Here is a 10,142-nt window from a genome sequence, read left to right as displayed (position 1 = left end):
AAGCCCGCGCTGCCGAGCCGGAGGGGCAGCCCCACGTGGGCGGGAGAGCAGCCGGCGGAGGCCAGCGCGGCGGGACACCTCGTGTGGCCGGTTGGTCCGGCTCTTCTGCTGAGGGAAATAAAACAGCAGCCAGTAACCAGCGGGTGCCATAGCTGGGAGTCCGCCAAAAGCAAGAGGAAGCTGATGGGCTCCAGTCTGGAAGTATTTGGAAATCCCCCAGTCATGAGTAAGTCATAAGGTCTCATGTCAATGTAATTATAGCTCATTAAAAAAAAAAAAGGCTAAATACTGTGTGACTTTCTTGGTTAGGTTTGTAACTTTCAAGTGCTTGTGACTGTAAGCAGCCCATGAGATGCCACTGGCAAGACTTGAGGGCCTCTTCGGACTCCCTTCTCTGTAACATAGAGCGTGGACAAGGCTGTTAAATTTCAGAAGAGCTTAAATGCATGTTTCCAAATCGTCTGGGCTACTGAAGCCAATGGTCAAAGAGCCATCTTGTCCTAGGAGGAAACTGCTGTCTAGAGAGATCAGAAAACTTCACTAATGTCCTCTTTAGTGGCTTCAAGGCTGGGCTTTTGAAGGAGCTCAGGAAATTCTACCCCAAAATATGACTCCTTGGTATAAAGAGTATTTTCAGTTGCAGGCCCCTAGAGATCAACAAAGCATTGGAGGGGGCTTTCCCTCTATCAGCATAAGCTGGATTGACTTACCCATCCAAAGATCAAAGGGGGCAATTGACTTCCCTTCTTCTCCCTGTTATTTCAATGTATTGCAGAAGGCACCCAGACTTGGCCCAAATCCTTTAAAACATAACACCTGTCTCTCAGGTTAATTTATAGGTCAATCAGTTTTCCCTATCCTTTCATCCTCCCTAGCAACCCTTTATACCCCTAAACAAAATTACCTACACTCATTTTCCTCCCTCCACTCTAAAAGGCATGTATAACAATATCTGAACTGCACTGGGATACTGAGGAATCTGATTTTCTCCCCATGCACGTGGTAAATGAAGCCTTCTCATTGATCTGTCTTAATTGTGAGTTGATGCTTCAGCGAACTTCAGAGGAAAGAGCAAGTTTCCCCTCCCCCCTACGCTTTCCAGACCGTGAGGAGAATGCTAGCACCCTGTCTCAGAGACCACAGGCAAACTGATGCACGTGCTCATCCCAGTCAATGCCAGGTCTGCGCCATCTTCAGCAGCTCAACAACTGCCCTGCCTTTCACTCAAACAGCTACAGAAACCAGATAAGCACCTTTCTTAAAACACCATGACAGTTAAGTTGAAAAGTAATGTGATGTTTGTATATTGTGTCTTGGCCACTCAAAGTGATGTAAAATGGAATCCAAACTTTTCGTAGAGCAGCGGCCATGGCCCCAGTACAGTGTTATATGCAGCCAAGCTCCTGTAATCCTCCAGAGGACAGTAAACAATGAATAAACCATTGTGCTTATTTGAAAACTGAGAACTCACTCAACAAATGTCTGAGCATGAATGGCAGTCTAGTACAGTGATTAGCTGAATGGGCCCTGCCGTGTTCTATCTGTAACCGGGGGTGTTACTTAACTGACCTATGCCTGTTTCCCTACCTATAAAGTAGTGTGAACTAAAATAAAATTTTAAGGCTCACCCCCTCAACAGCTGACTGAATTGCTTGCCAGGAGGAGGGAGGTCAGACATGCCTCATCATGCCCCCCTCCTTTGGGACATCCCCATTAGCAGGCCTAAGGGTATTCAAGACACACCTGCAGCTCCTCAATTTACACAACAAATCTAAGTCTGGTGGCTTATCTCCGACAAACAGCTCCTTATGTTAAAACATTCCAAGCCTTTAGACAAAGCTTCATGTCTTTAACAAATTACAAGTCAAAAAATCTTTAAACCCACCTATAACCTGCAAGCCCTCCCCCACTTCGAGATGGCCCACCTTTTCCAGCCAAGCCAATGTATCCCTCCCACGTATTGATTTATGAGTTTACCTGTAACCCCTGTCTGCCTGAAATGTATAAAACCAAACTATAACCCACCAGTTAGTCCACTTGCTCAAGGCCTCTTGGGTGTAGCTCTGGGTCATGATCCTCAAATTTGGCTCAGAATAAATCTCTTTAACATTATTCTACAGAGTTTGGTTTCTTTTCTGTTGACAAGATTGGGGCTCAGGGAAGACTCAGGACCTCCCAAGGAGCAGCCCTGAACTCGCCGCCAGGTACTGGCATGGCCCTTTTAGGCCCTCCGACTCCGAGCTTCTCCTCTGGCAGAACTGGTAAGTCCTCCTGAGCTCCAGACCTCCCGTTTTGGGTTGATGGTCTTGGTTTACTCTGAGCTAGTTCTTTTCTAGGAATTGTTGTTTGGCATCCTAACTTAGATTTGGAGGTGCATTCTAAAGGGTCTTCTCCATTGTCTTTCTATCCTACAATTAATCTTAGTTGGCTTTTCTGTGCATTTTTGAAAGAGGAAACTCTACTGTCTTGTTTGTAGATAAATGAGAAACTGAGTTCCTCAGCTCCGAAGAGAAGGGACATCTTACTCCTCCCAGCCTCGGCAGCCCTGGGTGACCGAGGTCCTGAGTGGGAGTTGCCTGGGACGATTCCCCGAGGCTCGAGTGGCCCTATAGGGAACCCCCCAACAAATTAATTAAAAGAAGGCTCCTCCAGGAAACGCATATAAGAGCTGATCACTCGGCGGTTTGAGCTCTCTCGGAGGTACTAGACCTCCAAGAGAGAAACTGAGACACGAAGAGGGTGGGACCGACTCAGTGGTGAGACACTGAGGAGTCCCACCCACAATCAGTACACTCTGATTGACGACACCAAACCCTGTATTACAGTTCAGTAGCTTCTTTTAAAGAAAAATGAGAAATCTTTTAAAATTGAGGAAAGACAAGGAGAATGACCCCCGTTGGGCACCCCAGTTGGTTTGTGGCACCTCTACTTGCAAGTATTTTTGTAAATGAAAAGATTCAAAGGCATGCCAGGTTTTCTAGGGCTCCAGGGCTGTAGGGTTTTTCTAGGGTTATAGCTAATTCTTGTGCACAAATTTTTACAAAAGGGCAAATTACATCAAACAAAATTCAGAGCTCAAATGGTTGACCTACCACTGTAGAGTTAAAATGTCTCAAGCTATTTCTCTCTCTCTCTTCTGGCTACTCTAAAACCTGCTAACTTTTTCTGTTGATGTTAAAATAACTCATTGTTTATGGTATTTACCATTGAAAGGCTACCTGGAGATCCTGATGCCAGTTCTAGCTAAAACGCAAACATTAAAAACTCATTTTAAACTGAAGAAAAAAAAAGGGTGAAGTTTTGTTTTTTTTTTTTTTTTTTTTTATCAAACTGCCATGGAAACTGCTTTACCCAAAACTTTGATCCACGGCCTAATTAGGTTACCTGTTAGGGCAACTAAAGTTTGCCATGTGAACAAGTTCAGTTTTGTCAGAAGAAATTTGGATCCAGCTGTCTTTTACAGACTGGTGAGTTTGTGTTACCATCTCATGGCTAGAGTTCTAGGGTAAAATCTGTCAGAACTTTGTGTGTGTGTGTGAGAGAGAGAGTGTTAATGTTTAGGTATCTTTTATGTATGTCCGTGTATTACATGTTTGTGCTCACATGGTTCCGGACTGGCTTAATAAGAGAGCACTCATAAATTAAACCCAAATGGTTCACATGAATTTAGTAATCTTTGGTAAATAAACTGGGTTATTATTTTAAAAAAATGTTATTAGTAAAGTAATAGTAAAAATGTTTTCAAATTGTCAGCATACATTTGTTTTTACCTGGGTTTTACTGGACATTTTATGTTCTTGAGGTGTCAAGATTTGACATAAAGGTCACAAAAATATAAACTCAGCCAAAGACGAAATAGTGTGTGATTTTTGATAAGGTAATTTTAATATTTGGTCTAATGGTAATCACGAAATCTGAGTTACCAACAAAAAATACCTATGTGTTTAACTTTAAGGTAAAAATGGAAATGTGCCTAAGTGTCAGCAAATTAGAATAAATAAAACACCAAGTAGAACACAATAACCAAACTTAGGGTCAAAGATTTATGAAAATATTTTGGTTTTGGTCTTTTAACCCTAACTGCAGATATAGTTTACTTCCACCGATTCAATGTCTGTAGAGAGGTACACAGAAAGTGTTTCTAACTCACTGTCATCTGATATTAACAGTACTGTTAGGGATTCAAAGTTGTCCTAGAAGTTGTAGTTAAGAACTTAAATCAGAAGCTTCAGTTTTCCCTTGGTCTTATCCATTTCTGTCTGACTCTTTACAAGCTAGCCAGTTATGTGTACATTATGTTGCTATAACAAAGTTTGTGCCTAGGGAAAAAAATTCTAAATTATTAATTTTTGTGTAGTAATTTAAGATAAAAAGTGAATAATGGTTAAAGTCCAAAGAGAATCTCCTTATAAATGTTGCATGTACTCAAGTTTACATCCAAGAAAAAAAATTATTTTGAGACTATTTGATTGTTTTTAATACAGCTTAATCTTGATCCTCATGTAAAAAGCATGTTACCACTGTGTATCATTGTTTGAGGTGCTAAGGTTTGGCACCGAAAGTTTTTTCCTCAGTCTACAGTCCGGTTGATGAGATTCAGAAAACTAACTTAAAATGAAGGCTTCAGGAGCAAAAATTTTCTGACCTTGCCTTGTCTGCCTACTTCTTGTACCAATCTTCCCTGAAACTGGCCATAAAAACAAGAATCCCTCTACCTAAAGCATGTCGTAAAGGCGAGAACCCCTTTTTCTGAAAGCTAGCCATAAAACCTAAAATTATTCTATGTAAAATGGCCATAAAGTAATTATCTGACCTACTTCATTTTTACTTTGTTTTACTGTAAAACCCTATTCCAGAAAGGGCCTTGCCCTGCACCCAGGAGGAATGCACACTCAGAGAGGCCAAGCAGAATCTAAATATAAAAGCCATGTAGGATTCTGCCACTCAGCCTGTTAGAATTAGCTCACACCCTTTTTGTCCACTCATATTTCTACATGGCTGTCCATGCTTTAAACATGAAAAAAAAAAAATGGACAATTTCCCCTGCATCTTTCAGTGTTCATTCTGAAGGTGTCCGTGTATAAGTTTTAATTCTTTCTCCTATTAATCCTATTAATTTTCATGTCAGTAAATTTTCAGCAAGTTTTTATAGGCCTTTCCTCCCAAACTTTTGCGGGTCAGAGACACTTTGATCCCTATGATGTCAATAGATTTTGTTTTGGGATGTGATGTTTTGGAAGGATCTAATTAACTAATATCTATAAACAGGGTATTCCAAAATGTGTACTATGTTTGTAAAATTTAGAAGTGAGGTTATATTTGTTTAAAATAACAAGTCTTATTGAAATATTTATTTTTTTCTTGGTAAGATTTATGAGTTTAAAATTAAAAAACCAGTGACTAAAACTGTATTTTGATCTCTGTTCTGTGTTACATATCTAATTTACAGGGTATAAAAATGTTCCAGGGTATAAATAAGTTACAGAAAAGTAACTTAAACTCATAGCTGGAATCTAAGTGAACTGCTAAGATAAATATGATAAATTAGTTAGATATAAATACAAATGAAAATTTTCATATAATTTAAAATCTTAAACTTGTTATGTTAAGTTAAAAGATAATCAAAATGTCTGAGTCATTTATAAGGTGAAACACTAGAACATTAGTTCTTAAGCATAAGTTTAAGCTTATACCTTGATATCTTATTTTTATATTTAGGAATGCTAATAAAGTTGGTGACTAACAGTTCAAAGTTACTTTAACTTCCTAGGTTTTTCTAAGAGTTGACATTATGAAACTTCTAGTTGAAAGGGAAACAATCATATACAAAATTTTTTTAATAATGTTATCAGTATTAGTTTTGTTAAAAGATAATTTTATCTAATTTATTGGTTTTTGAAACTACTTAAATTCAATATGTAAATGATCATTAAAAATTAAGTGGATGTAAAAGTTAAAGGTTATAAAAGGTTTATAAAAGTCTTAACTTACACTCAAATTGGTTACAATTAGATGGATTTGTTTATAAGATTTTATTAAAATTAACTTTATCATTAATACACTAATACAGTGAAATTTGGTTTTCTCTTTTGAACTAGATTTTCATATGATATTAATAGGAATAACAAAAGATTTTTTTATTCACCTTTTAATAAACTGCAAAATGGAAGGGAAGGAAAGAAAGAGGCAGATTCAGCCTCCTTATTAACTTGTACTTCAGTCTGTCTATTAGGTCTTATACTTGTTTGAGAAACTGAGTCTCCTCAAAGAGTAGGATTTTTAGTCAGGCACGGTGGCTCACACCTGTAATCCTAGCACTCTGGGAGGCCGAGGCAGGTGGATCATTTGAGCTCAGGAGTTCGAGACCAGCCTGAGCAAGAGCAAGACCCCCTCTCTACTAAAAATAATAGAAAGAAATTAGCTGGACAAATAAAAATATGTAGAAAAAAATTAGCTGGGCATGGTAGCACATGCCTGTAGTCCTAGCTACTCGGGAGGCTGAGGCAGGAGGATCGCTTGAGCCCAGGAGTTTGAGGTTGCTGTGAGCTAGGCTGACGCCACGGCACTCTAGCCTGGGCAACAGGCTAGAGACTCTGTCTCAAAAAGAAAAAAAAAAAAGAAAAATAGGATTTTTATGTTTTAAAAAATATTTGAATTATCAGTTTGGCTATAATTTTATAGTAACCTGCAATCTTATGTCTTATGATGAACAATTCATGACTTACTGCTCTTTAAGCTTTCAATAAAATTTAAAGTTAGTAAAAATAAGAATTCTAGGCCAGGCGCGGTGGCTCATGCCTGTAATCCTAGCACTCTGGGAGGCCGAGGCTGGCAGATTGCTTAAAGTCAGGAGTTCGAGACCAGCCTGAGCAAGAGCGAGACCCCGTCTCTACCAAAAATAGAAACAAATTATCTGGACAACTAAAAATATATACAGAAAAAATTAGCCGGGCATGGTGGCGCGTGCCTGTAGTCCCAGCTACTCAGGAGGCTGAGGCAGGAGGATTGCTTGAGCCCAGGAGTTTGATGTTGCTCAAATAAAAAAAAATAATATAAAAAATAAGAATTCTAGTCAATGCGTGTAATTCTATATATAAGGTGTACCAAAGAATAAGATAATGTCTTTAAAAAGAAAAATTATAAAAGGAACAGAATGTGTTCTTATTAAAATATACATATCTTCGTCTAATTCAAGGGTTAAAGATTAAATCAAAATAAATTTAGAAAAAAAATAAAATCAAAATTCCACTTGTGAGTAAGAAAAAGATGTAAAAAGGCAAGGAATATAGAAATATATTTTTGGTAAGAAAGGTTAAACAGAAAGAAAAATGTAAAGAAAGAATCTTGCATGGAATTTTTTATCCTAAAATGACTGGTTATTTAGGAAAAGGGAATGTTAGGACAAAACAGAAGTTTTAAGGCATGTTTGTAGATAGTGTATGGTACGTGTAAGTTGGGATAAAGTCTGAAAAGGAATTTATTAAGGAATTTTGTATGTGGTCCAGTTGGCTATAATTAAAAATATATATATATATATATATGCACACACACATATCTATATATTGGCTAAAACAGATTTCTGTAGATAATTTACTCTTAATGAAATGACATGATGTACTCATTTTGATTCTATAACACATTTCCTTTTTAATTTAAAAAATATCACTACTGAAGGTTTTTAATTTTGGTAACTGACCTAAAAGAAGCAAAGATTTTATACTTTATCAGATAATCTCTGTACTCTCTTTATTAGGTTTTGACTAAGTAGAAAAACTAAACTTTGAAAGGGTTAAGGTTTACACCCATGTAACTTTATCACCTTTAGAATCTTTTGATGACTATCTCTCTTGGTTAAATAAATGACCCTTATTCTATAGTGGTTTGTGATTGTATTTGAACAAATGTTTTAAGCCTTTGATATGTGACAAACTTTCCAAAACTTAAATTCTAAATCCAGACTTTGACCTTAAACTAGCTTTTTATACGTTAGGGCCACTGAAAGTCTAAGGCAGACATTAGATTTATTCAGTATGTCAAAACCATCCAGGGAACATTGTCAAATATGAAATGGCATTTAACTTTCTTTGGGCTATACTTGTATAAGTATGTTATTAATATAGTTCTAGTATTGTAAAATATTGACATGTCTTGGTGTTATCAGTAATAATTATGGTTATTATATAAATTACTGTATGTCACAAAATAACCAATTTGGTTTGTCAATTATCTCTGACCATGGCTAGTCCAAGTTTTATCATCTTTAGAAAATTATTTTACTTTGGGCCGGGCGTGGTGGCTCACGCCTGTAATCCTAGCACTCTGGGAGGCCGAGGTGGGCGGATCGTTTGAGCTCAGGAGTTCGAGACCAGCCTGAGCAAGAGCGAGACCCCATCTCTACTAAGAATAGAAAGAAATTATATGGACAGCTAAAAATATATATAGAAAAAATTAGCCGGGCATGGTGGTGCATGCCTGTAGTCCCAGCTACTCGGGAGGCTGAGACAGGAGGATCACTTAAGCTCAGGAGTTTGAGGTTGCTGTGAGCTAGGCTGACGCCATGGCACTCACTCTAGCCTGGGCAACAGAGTGAGACTCTGTCTCAAAAAAAAAAAAAAAAGAAAATTATTTTACTTTGATTCATCTCAGAAAGTGGTCCTTTCTGGCTAAGTCCAAAGTTGGCTTCTTCAAGTAAAGTCACAGAAAGGACTGACAAATCCACTTGAATACTGGTTTCTGATAACTTTGGAGATTATATACCATTGGACTAAAACAAAATAAACTTCTAGGACTTGAATTTTAATCAGAAAACTGACATGACCATCAGTATAGCTAACTCAACCTCATGCGACCGAACTAAATTTTCACAAAAAGACTCTTTATTTAAAACATTACTAATTCTTTTGTTGTGTTTTTCAGAGTCCTGACAAATTTTAAGTAAATAACAAGTTTCCCTGATCTCTGGGACCTAGAACCATGGAATCTGCCAAAGCTCTGTCCAAATATCCTCCCTCTAGGCCCCAGGACTATCGTGGAAGAGGGGGTGTGTGAGATTGTAAAGGATGGAATTAGTTTAGACCCTCCAGATCAACGAGGGGCACACAGCAGCGTAAAGGAATACTAACTGAGATGGCTTTGTCTTTTCAGGACACATGCTGCAGATATCCATCCCAATCATGAAATTTTTTTCCTGCTTCCTATAGACTTAGAACTTCCTAAGTATAATTTTTCTCAGTTATGGATTTATACAAAAGGAAATATAATGAGTAACTTATCAGCCACCTTAGTGTAAATTACTGAAGACACTAAAATATTTTGACACAGTAAGTCTCTAAATTCCTTTAGCTTAAATATTAATGACATTTATATTTGCTAGAAGTCTACCACTAAACCCAAAAATATAGTAGCTCAACACTTACAGGGAAATTAGTTTTGTAGCCTTGCCTTTGACATTTTGGATTTTACTCTTATGTCACCTAGAAGGTTTTAAAGTGTTGATGAGTGCCTGTCTGCCTCCAGTCCTGTTTGGCCTAAAGTATTTAATTAACTGCAAGCCCCCTCTGGGCTCTTCAGTCCTCTTGGCCACAAGGGACTGGATGGACCCAGGGCAGGTAGCCACACCACCCTGGCAATGGATGGGACAAAATAAGAGCTTGGCCATAGATGCTCCCTCTGACATATCTTGGCCAAAAGTGGGGAATTGTGAACTAAAATAAAATTTTAAGGCTCACCCCTACCAACAGCTGGCTGAATGGACCCCCCTCGTGGCCAAAGGAATATCTTAAAACTAAATTGCCTGCCAGAAGGAGGGAGGTCAGACATGCCTTATGATGCCCCCCTCCCTTTTGGGGGACATCGATTGTAAGCCATTAACAGGCCTAAGGGTATTACGGGTCCTCAATTTACACCACAAATATATGTCCAGTGGCTTGTCTCTGATAAACAGCTCCTTATGTTAAAACATTCCAAGCCTTTAGACAAAACTTCATGTCTTTAACCAATTACAAGTCAAAGAATCTTTAAACCCACCTATAACCTGTAAGTCCCCTCCCCCCCGCCCTTGAGCTGGCCCACCTTTTGGGGCCAAACCAATGTATGCCTCCCACATACTGATTCATGACTTTACCTGTAACCCCTGTCTCCCT

Source organism: Eulemur rufifrons, chromosome 8, assembly GCF_041146395.1.
Source record: "Eulemur rufifrons isolate Redbay chromosome 8, OSU_ERuf_1, whole genome shotgun sequence".
Lineage (NCBI taxonomy): Eukaryota > Metazoa > Chordata > Mammalia > Primates > Lemuridae > Eulemur > Eulemur rufifrons.
This window is presented reverse-complemented; position numbering follows the sequence as displayed.